Source organism: Sus scrofa, chromosome 7 (assembly GCF_000003025.6).
Source record: "Sus scrofa isolate TJ Tabasco breed Duroc chromosome 7, Sscrofa11.1, whole genome shotgun sequence".
In the NCBI taxonomy this organism is placed as follows: Eukaryota; Metazoa; Chordata; class Mammalia; order Artiodactyla; family Suidae; genus Sus; species Sus scrofa.
In genome coordinates this window covers 35,646,670-35,656,695 of record NC_010449.5, presented here as the reverse complement: position 1 = coordinate 35,656,695, position 10,026 = coordinate 35,646,670, and the positions used below count along the sequence as shown (strand labels likewise).

General features: G+C 50.7%; 1 long non-coding RNA gene across 4 annotated transcripts in view; it reads left to right on the top strand.

The window, feature by feature from the left end:
- LOC110261523 overlaps window positions 578-10,026 on the top strand; it is a 32,510-nt gene continuing 23,061 nt past the window's right edge. For 3 of the 4 annotated variants that reach the window (XR_002345711.1, XR_002345709.1, XR_002345712.1), the window contains exons 1-5: window positions 578-1,202; window positions 3,250-3,356; window positions 4,633-4,672; window positions 4,769-4,945; window positions 7,200-7,302. This is a non-coding gene — a long non-coding RNA (uncharacterized LOC110261523). The remainder of the gene's footprint in view (window positions 1,203-3,249; window positions 3,357-4,632; window positions 4,673-4,768; window positions 4,946-7,199; window positions 7,303-10,026) is intronic. The other variant, XR_002345710.1, reaches the window with a different exon arrangement.

Genomic DNA, 10,026 nt, shown 5'->3' with positions numbered 1-10,026 from the left:
ATCAGGCACGTGGTCCCCTACAATCCTGGGTCCTCTTGGATTCTGTTTTCACCTCCTCCTCCCTTGGCAGGGCTTGTGCTTAACTTCTAAAAGCCTTGCCATGTATTTTACCTGTGCTGAATGGATCATTTTTCTTTTCTTTCTCTTCTTTCTTGGCTTTTTAGGGCCTCAGATGTGGCATACGGAAGTTCCCTAGGGGTCAAATCAGAGCTGCAGCTGCCATCCTGTGTCACAGCCATAGTAACATAAGATTTGAGCCTACACCTGTCTGCGACCTACACCACAGCTCACAGCAATGACGGATCCTTAACCCACTGAGCAAGGCCAGGGATTGAACCTACGTCCTCATGGATACTAGTCAGATTCCTTACCACTGAGCCACAATGGGAACTCCCCTAGATGGATCATTTTTCTAATCCATCAAGCTTCTCCTGAATTATATTCAAGCTTCCTTAGACTGAGTGTTTTCCATCTAATACTCCAGGATAAGCCAGGATCTAATTCTGGTCCTGCTTTTATACATTTTTAACTTCACTCATCCATTTACTCAACTGCTACTTTTCCCCCTTTGCACCACCCACTCCGCTAGCTCGCAGTGCCCAAGGCAGTCCCTGGCCTTTTTGGAGATCACAGCCTTAGCGAGGACTACTGAAATGAAACCAAAGGGGGTGTCCTTGTGGAAACATATGGCTGGGGCTGAAAGAATGGGAGGAGCAACTGTATTTCAGGAATGTCGGGTGTGCTGTGGTTAAAACAAACAAACAAAACAACAGAAAACAATCAAAACACCTCCAAAATGCAATAATGTTATGCAATGAAGATTTTCTTGCACACACATTCCATTGCAGACTGTGTGACTCTCCAAGGCAGCCATCCTTTCTACAGAAATCATGACTGCTTGTTTCTCCTGGTGTCTTACCAACATGCGCCAGCTTCCAGGTGAGGCAGAAAAAGCGGACCTGGTGGGGGTGGTGTCTCACACCTGCATTTAAGCGCCTTTGAGTGGAAGAACCCCCACCCTGCTCTCTCCTGCTCACGTGCCATTGGCTGGGACAGATCACGTGGCCGCAGCTAAGCGCAGGGGAGGCTGGGAGAGACGCCTTGCCCAGAGCAGGTGCAGGTGGAGGAGATGGACAGACGGGCACATGGCATCGTCTCTTCTGCGGTGACTCACGTGGCTGGAGCCCAGAAAGAGAAGCTCGGTGAGTCACCAGCCCCTAAGTCAACCCCTTCTTAGCAGCTCCCTGCCTTCACAGCAGCTCCTCGTCCTAAAGAAGAGGGCCAGGGCCAGGGGCCTGACATATCCTCCCCAGGGAAGGTCTGCATTGGGGTCCCTGCCTCGGAGCGGTCAGCGGAGGCCTAGACCCAAACTCGAACTAGCCATGGGGTCTTGGCAAAGTGGCCTCCCAGGCGGTACCGGGTGGTCTGGCGATCCCGTTGTGTTCCTCTTGGGCCTGTTGTCCTGGAATCCTCGCCCTGCCCTTCCCCTGCTCTGCATCAGCGGGGAGGGTCGCAGCAGGCTGCGTTCCCCACACCCCGAGTCAGCTGGGTTTCACCCTCCCAGCTGGGAGCGGAGGGTCAGGAAAGAAACAGCGGGTCTGGGCCTCTGTCCCCGCCTGGAGCAGCTGTGGCCCAGCTCGGGCTCCGCTCCAGACGCCGACATGGTCCCAGGTGGCTCAGCATCCAGGTTCTGTCGACGCCCCCTTCCCTCTCCCTGCTGTCCTGCCCAGGAGCTGCCGGTCGCTTCTCGCCCCGTTTGGCCCTTGACCCTTCCAACCTCTGTGTAACCAGGCACCTGCAGTCCATTCCCTCCACTGTGTACTTGAATTGATTTCTGTTCTTTTATTAGATCCAGACTGATCCTCCATTTACTGGGCAGGAGCCTGTCAAGGGTGGTGGGAGCAAAAGGGTGGGGGAGGAAGTGGGTGTTGAGTGAAATAGCAAGGAAAGTAGAAATCAGGTACAAATGAGAGTCCTCCCTCACTTTGTGGCCTCCAACATCGGTCCTCAAAACTGGTCCTTGGCCATAGAAGGTGGGGGAGGGGGAAGACATGCATCAGAACAAGTGCTGGCTGTTGTCCTCCTGGGTTGGTTCTGAAGCAAAGGGATAAACAGGCAGAACTGAGTCCTCCACATTAGAACAGAATTTTTCCAGGAGCTTCCTGCACACACGGCCTGTGTTCCCTCATCCATCCCGGAGCCCAGTGCCAGCAAAGCTCGTCCGGGAGACATTTGGGTGCAGGCAGGGCCTTGTCGCATCACATAAATCACCCCCAGGAAGGCAACTGGCTCCTCAGCCAATGGGCTGGGCTAACTCTGCCATCCATCCTGGCCCAGCTCATGCAGCCCTGACTGGGCAGGCAGAGTTCTCTGTATGCAGAAGAACAGCTCCGAGGCGGGGGAAATAAATAAGATCAGAAACCATAAATAAATCCACTAGCCTTACAGGAGATGAACAAGCAGCCCCCTGGGGAGCTGGGCTCTGCTTACAAGGAGGTGATTAAATTCCAAACCAAGCCAGTCCCATTTTCTCCCCAAAAGCCCCGCCAGGATTCTGGGGCCGTGAGGAAGGATTGAAAACACAGAAAGCTTTTTAAATGAGGTATTTCAGAGTGAGAATTGGAACTTTAAAGCTGCGAGGGACCTTCCTGGGGGCTCTCAGCTCTGGCAACATATTGGGATCACTTTCAAGGCATTTAAAAAAGGTGGGGGGGGGTTCCATCGTGACTCAGCAGAAACGAATCTGACTAGTATCCATGAGGATGCAGGTTTGATCCATGACCTTGCTCAGTGGGTTAAAAATCCAACATTCCCATGAGCTGCAGTATAGGTCACAGACACAGATCCCGCAGCTCAGATCCTGAGTGGCTGTGGCCTAGACCAGAGGCTGCAGCTCTAATTGGACACCTAGCCCAGGAACCTCCATATGCTGAGGGTGGGGTCCTAAAAAGATAAAAAAAGAAACAAGAAAGGCCAGACTCTTCTCCTCTCCAGCTCCTGAAGATGCTGACTCAGTAAGGCTGGATGGGGCCTGAGCATCTCAGACCAAGAACTCCTGAAATGCCCTCCAGCCCAGAAGCTCCAAGCTCCACTGATAAGCTCTAGGGGGTTCTGAGGGTGGGGCTGAGGGGTTCCTCCACTCAGTCAAATCACACAGCTCTTTTCCCCAATGTACCGAAGAAATCAACTCAATGAAGAGAATGTTGTGTGTTTAAAGTTAGCCGCTCATACATTTTTCCTCTCCTTTAGGCACCGGCTGCTGCATGCCTGCCAGGAACCCATGAGAAACCAATATGAACAGGACATCTTAGAAGCCATTGATCACATCTATGTTGACTATTTTTTGGTGGAGGGAGGTATGCCCATGTGCTTGAGCTTCTGTTTCTGCATTTGTGTTTCTAGCACAAATTTCAGTAAAGGTAGCATTTCTAGGCAATTTAAGCTCTGGATAACAAAATCAGGTAGCCGTTCCCTCAAATCTTCTCTAGAAGACAGTAGATTAGGTGTAAATGAATACGACTCCATCTTTGGAGCTCCTCAGGTGTCCATAACTTAGATAGTACAGTCCTCCTAGAGGTCAGGACACAGGTCCCAGAACTAGTCTGCCCAGGGTGAATGCCAACCCCACTGCTAATTAGACAAGTGACCTTGAAAAGGAAATTAGCATCCCTGTGCCTTAGTTTCCTCACATGTGGAGCAGGAATAATAAATGGTACCCGCCTCACATGGTTGTTCAGAGAACTAAATAAGACTGTGTATTTAAAACTCCTTTCAGCAGCACCTGGTGCTTAGTAATGCAATTAGCTAGATGCATTTTGGGACTCAGTGGGGGTGTGGGATAACAGAGTCACTGTCTTTAAAGAGGATGCTTTAGTAAAAGGAATAGTCTTTTTTTTTTTTTTCTTTCTTGGCTGCCCCACAGCATAAGGAGTTCCCTGGTGAACCACAGTTGTGACCTCTCCTGCCAGGGTGGCAAAATGGATCCTTTAACCCACTGTGGCAGGCTGGGGATCAAACCTGCATCCTGGAGCTGGAGAGACACCACCGACCCCATTGCCCACAGCAAGAACTCCAGGAATAGTTTTTTGGTTGGTTGGTTGGTTTTGGCTGAGCCCATGGCATGTGAAACTTCCCTGACCAGAGATCAAACCCATTCCACAGCAGGGACTGGAGCCACTGCAGTGACACCAGATTCTTAACTCACTTTTCCACAGGGGAACGCGCAGGAATAGTCCTTTATCCATCCTTTTTTGAACGTAATTTTTTGAAGAACAGTTTTAGATTTCTTTAGCAAAATTGAAGGGAAGGTACAGAGATTTACATTATGCTCCCTGCTTCCTCCCCGCCCCCACTGCTTCCCCATCATCAAGTTCCCCCATCAGAGTGTACATTTATTGCACCTGATGACCTGACGTTGACACATCATTATCACCCAAAGTCCACAGTTTACCGTAGGCCTCACTCTGGTGGTGTACATTCTGTGCGTTTGGCAGATGTCTGATGACATGTGTCCATCACGGTGCTGTCACACCAGAAGGCATTTTCTCGGCCCTCAACATACTCTGCTTTGCCTCTTCATCTCCCCTCCCCACTAACCTCTGGTAACCACTGATCTTTTGATTGTCCCCATAGTTTTGCCTTTTCCAGAATGTCATCGGGTTGGAATCATATGGTAGGTAGCTTTTTCACGTTGGCTCCTTTCACTTAGGAATATGCATTTAAGTTTCCTCCCTGTCTTTTCAGGGCTTGAGAGCTCATTTCTTTGTAGGTCTGGATAACACGTCATCATCTAGATGTACTGGTGTGTGTCCATCCACCTGCTGAAGCACATCAGTTATGAACAAAGCTGCTGTCAACACCTCTGTGCAGACGTTCATGTGGACACAAGTTTTCCGTTCCTGCGGGTGCATACCACGGAGCACACTTGCTGGATCGTACAGTTGGAGTATGTTTAGTTTTTAAAGAAACAACCAAACTGTCTCCAAAGAGGCTGTACCATCTCGTATTCCCACCAGCAATGAACGAGAGCTCCTGTTGCTCCACAGCCTCCTCAGAATTTGGCGTTGTCCGTGTTCTGGGTTTTGACCATTCTAATAGGTGTGTAGTAGTGTCTTGTTTTAATTTGCTCTTCCCTGATGATGACATGTGAGGTAGGGCAGATTTTCATATACGTATTTGCCTTCTGTGTATCATCTTTGGTGAGGCATCTGTTAAGGTCTTTGACCCCCCTTTTTTTTTAAGTTGGTTTGTTTGCTTGCTTATTTGGAATTTGAAGAGTTCTTTGTACATTTTGGATAGCAGTTCTTTATCAGATGTGTCTTTTATAATTGTTTTCCCCCAGTCGGTGGCTTGCTTCTCATTCTCTTGACATTATTTTTTAATCATGTGGTAACACATGAGTCGTTCTCTCTCTTCTTTAAACCCATTGAATCTAGCACTTTATTCTGCTGTCCTAGCTGGGATCTTCTGATGGTTTCACAGGAGCTTGCCACATCCACACAGCCAGGATGCAAGTTTCTTTCTTCTTCGTCTTCTTTTTTTCTTTTCTTTTCTTTTTTTTTTTGCTTTTTAGGGCCATACTCACGGTGTATGGAAGTTCCCAGGCTAGCGGTCGAATTGGAGCTGCAGCTGCTGGTCTGCACCACAGCCACAGCAATGCCAGATCCAAGCTGTGTCTGTGAGCTACACCACAGCTCATGGCCACACTGGATCCTTGACCCATTGAGTGAGGCCAGGGATCAAACACATGGTCCTCATGGATACTAGTTGGGTTTGTTACCGCTGAGCCACAGTGGGAGCTCCCGAATTATTCTACTTTTAAAAATCCAGACCAGCAGCTCCCACTGTGGTGTAATGGGATTGGCAGTGCCTTGGGGGTGCTGGGACATGGGTTTGATCTTCGGCCCGGCACAGTGGGTTAAGGATCCAGCATTGCTGCAGCTGTGGCTTAATTGGAGGCTTTGGTTCAGATTTGATCCCTGGCCGAGAGCACCGTATGCCTCAGACAAGATAGCAATACGTAGAATGAAAAAGTAGCAGTGCCCTTGGGACCCACCCCTTCCCAGTGCCACTTCCTGGAGAGATTACTACTGTTCTCAAGCAGTGTGGGTTTTGCTAAATTTTGTTCCTGGGAATCCACAGTTAATTAAGACACAGATCCTCTTCTCTAGGGACAGTCTCGGGGGGCAGACAGACAAATAAAACCCAGTAGAGAGTGGTGACTGGAAGAAGGCATCCGAGAGGAAGAAGCAGGGAGTTCCCTGGTGGTATAGTGGTTAGGATTCAGAGTTTTCACTGCTGTGACCAGGGTTCTTGGTTGTCTGGGAACTAAGATCCCATATAAAGCCTCTGCATGCCATGGCCACAAAAAAGAGAAAAAAACAAGACACATTCCAGCATTACCAGCAAGGAAGGTTGTAGGATGGTTCTGGTGCCAGGTAAGACGCTAGACCAGTGGTTCTCAAAGTGCGGTCCTCTGGCTGGCTACATCAGCATCAGCATCCTGTGGAAGCTTGTTAGAACGGAGATTCTCAGGCCCACCTACAAATCCAAAGCTCCAGGGCAGAGTCAGCAAGTGGAGGGGCCAAGGGCGCAGGGCTGCCCCCAGTGGGGGATGCAGGGAGGATCCCTCTACACTCAGCCCTTTGCCCTCAGGCCTGGCCCTTTCCTGGGAGACGAGTCTCAGCCCTCCCCTTGGCTTAGGGAAGTGTCTGTTGCTACACACCGCCTAACGGGCTCCACTGGAGGCCTCAGCCCAGAGCACACACCATCCATAATGAATAAGCCCAACTCCAGTGCGAATCAGGCGTGAATCAGTCAGGACAGGTTAGCTCTGGTAATGGAGCTAAAGTCAAGCTCATTTGTTTGCAGGATTATTGGGAAGTCAGAGTCCCTGGCTCAGAGCAGAGAAGGCAACAGCCTGCTCCTTTTGTTGAGAACTATGCTATGGGGAGCACAGGCTCCGGCACGTGCGCATGTGTTGTGTGTGTGTGTGTGTGTGTGTGTGTGTGTGTACATTCCTAGGAAAGAGAGAGGAACGTGAAAGCCTTGTTCCGAAGCCTGAGGACCCTGACTGTGTAGCTGTGACCCTTCAGCTTCCACCCTTGCCCCACGCATGACCCAGTTTGGTTGGACCCCAGCCTGATGGGGTAGGGAGCTTTGCTACTTTCTCAGTGTGAACAAATGATTTCTTCTTTCAGGGTTCACCTACTCCTGGACTCTCAGGTGTTAAGACCACAAAAGACCCAAGACCTGAGCCATGACTGGAGAAGCTGCACTGAAATTTTCCAGAAGGACCTGAAGGTATGTACACGTGGGAGCCCATTGTGGCCCAAACCCACTCAGAGTCCGGCCGGGGTTGGGCTGGACTTGCAGGACCCTGTTAGCACCAGTTTGGGTGCCTGAGGCACAATGAGGCCAAACAAATGGAAATGTCGGAGCTTGGAGCAGAGAAAGGTTTATTGCAGGCTGAGCAAGGAGACAAGTGGCTCCTGCTCTAAAAAAACCGAACACAACAAAAAAGCTAGCTCCTCACACAAAACTGTAAAGCAGTTTTAAAAAGCAGGTGAGGAGTTCCGTTGTGGTGCAGTGGTTAACTAATCCAACTAGGAACCATGGGGTTGTGGGTTTGATCCCTGGCCTCGCTCAGTGGGTTAAGGATCCAGCTTTGCCGTGAGCTGTGGTGTAGGTCACAGATGTGGCTTGGATTCCGAGTTGCTGTGGCTGTGGTGTAGGCTGGCAGCTACAGCTCCGATTAAAACCTCTATCCTGGGGAGTTCCCGTCGTGGCGCAGTGTTTAACAAATCCGACTAAGAACCATGAGGTTGCCGGTTCTATCCCTGGCCTTGCTTGGTGGGTTAACGATCTAGCGTTGCTGTGAGCTGTGGTGTAGGTTGCAGATGCAGCTCGGATCCTGCGTTGCTGTGGCTGTGGCGTAGGCCGGTGGCTACAACTCCGATTAGACCCCTAGCCTGAGAACCTCCATATGCCATGGGAGCGCCCAAGAAGTGCCAAAAAGACAAAAAAAAAAAAAAAAAAAAAAAAAAAAAAAAAGACAATAAAAAAAAAAAAAAAGACAATAAAAATAAATAAATAAATAAAAATAAAAGGCAGGTGAGAGAGAGGGTGTCACAGGATAAGTGATCAGCTCCCACAGAATTCTCTGATGTGCTGATAGAGAGGCAGCTGTGGGCTCACAGGGGACTTTATCAACCTTTAGGCTCCAGGTGGCCTGGGGGCTGTGTATGTCCACTGGTTAACATCTTCCTTTGAGGCGGGGGCGGGGTTCACTTTCATAAAACAGCTCAGGAAATGTGTGGGAGACTCTTATCTGGTACTTCAGAGAGGAGCTAAAGCAGACCTCTGGGGAGGGGTCTGTCCTGGAGGCCCCAAGGATCCTGCTCCATTACAACCCCAGCCACCAGCATCAGCTAGGTGCCCACATCCCAGGAGACCAGGGTCCAAGGGCTCGGACCCCGCTGCTGCTTCCTGGGAGAGCTCGGGGTTCGGGAAGCACACCCTGTTCCTCACTTGGGAAGTTCCCCCTGCCTTGCTAGAAATCTTAAAGCTCCCAGACCTCCTTTGGATAAAAACCAAACTGCTCAGCGCTGCCCACAGGCCCTCAGGACCTTATCCCTGCCCGGGTATCTGGTTTCTCCACTGCCAACCCACCCCCTTGCCCCTTGGCTGTGCCCAGACCCCCCTCTGCCTTTGAACTCTGACTTATCCTGTGCAGAGGTGATCTCCTCTGGGAGCCCTCCCGGAAGCTTCAGGGGACAGTTCCCCCAGCACCACAGCTCTGTCATTTCTCACACAGGCACCCCCTTTGGTAATAAGTGTCTGCGAGCCTGACTCCCACAGCAGGCTGTGGGCTACAGGCAGGGCGGGGGATGTTTCCTGTACATCTTGGGCCCTCATGCACAGGGGCACCCATGGGAGATGCTCAGTGAACAAGGGATGGAAGAGGCTCAGACTCTAGGAAACCCCTTGGAGCCCAGGACACCGTGGACTCCCAGGGATCCGCCCCTCCAAGGACAGCTGTGTTCTCCTAGCAGGGCCCACACCATCCCCAGGATGCCTGTTTTTCTCCTAAGGCAGAAACCTCGGGAAGGAAATGCATAGAAGCCACTCGATGACTTTCCTTATTGTCTCTAAGCCAGGCTTCCCCGAGGGGTCAGAGCCCACTCCCTTCTCCTCCCACCTGCCAGATGGCACCCTGAAACAGGCAGCTCTAATTTTATAGCCAGAAGGAGGCTAGAAGGATGGAAAACTCCCACCTCGGGGACTGTAATACCCTTGCATCTTGAAGAATGGGCTCCATCCCAGAGAGCAGGGCCTCGGAACTCAGAGCCAAGACTATCCCCAGTGGACAGAAGAGAGGGTGGCTGTGGACCACAAGGGAGGACGCTGTCTCCGGAGGCGGCAGCACCCCTTCTCCCTCAGATGCGTCCGTGCCCACTGACTGATGAGGCCTCTCTGTGAGCCCTTCACTCCTGGGGGTGCCTCAGGTTCACACCCTAGAATCCACCTGTCCCTGTGAGGGATGATAACTTCAGCCATTAGCAGTTACATTCTTCAGGGACCGTTACTTCAACAGATAATGAGGACTGGCTTAGTCTGCTAGCGCTGCCAAAACAAAATACCATAGGCTGGGTGGCATAAGCATGAAGAGTTTATTTCTCACAGTTTCGTAAGCTAGAAGTTCAAGACCAGGGTGCCAGTATGGTTGGATTCTAGTGAGCGCCCTCTTCCTGTCCTTGCAAGGCAGAAAGAGGGCGCTTGCTCTCTCTATCCTGTGAAGACACTGATCCATCTCCAGGGCTCCACCCTCATGGCCTAATTACCTCCAAATACCATCCCCTTAGGGCTTCAACATATGAATCTGGCAGGGGCACAAGTATTCAGACCATAGCATTCCAGACCTGGGCCCCCCAGTGCATCTCCTTTTCTCATAAAAAAAAGACATTTGTTCCAGCCATTTCAACAATCCCCTAAAGGCTTAACTAATTCCAGCATCAAGTCTACGTC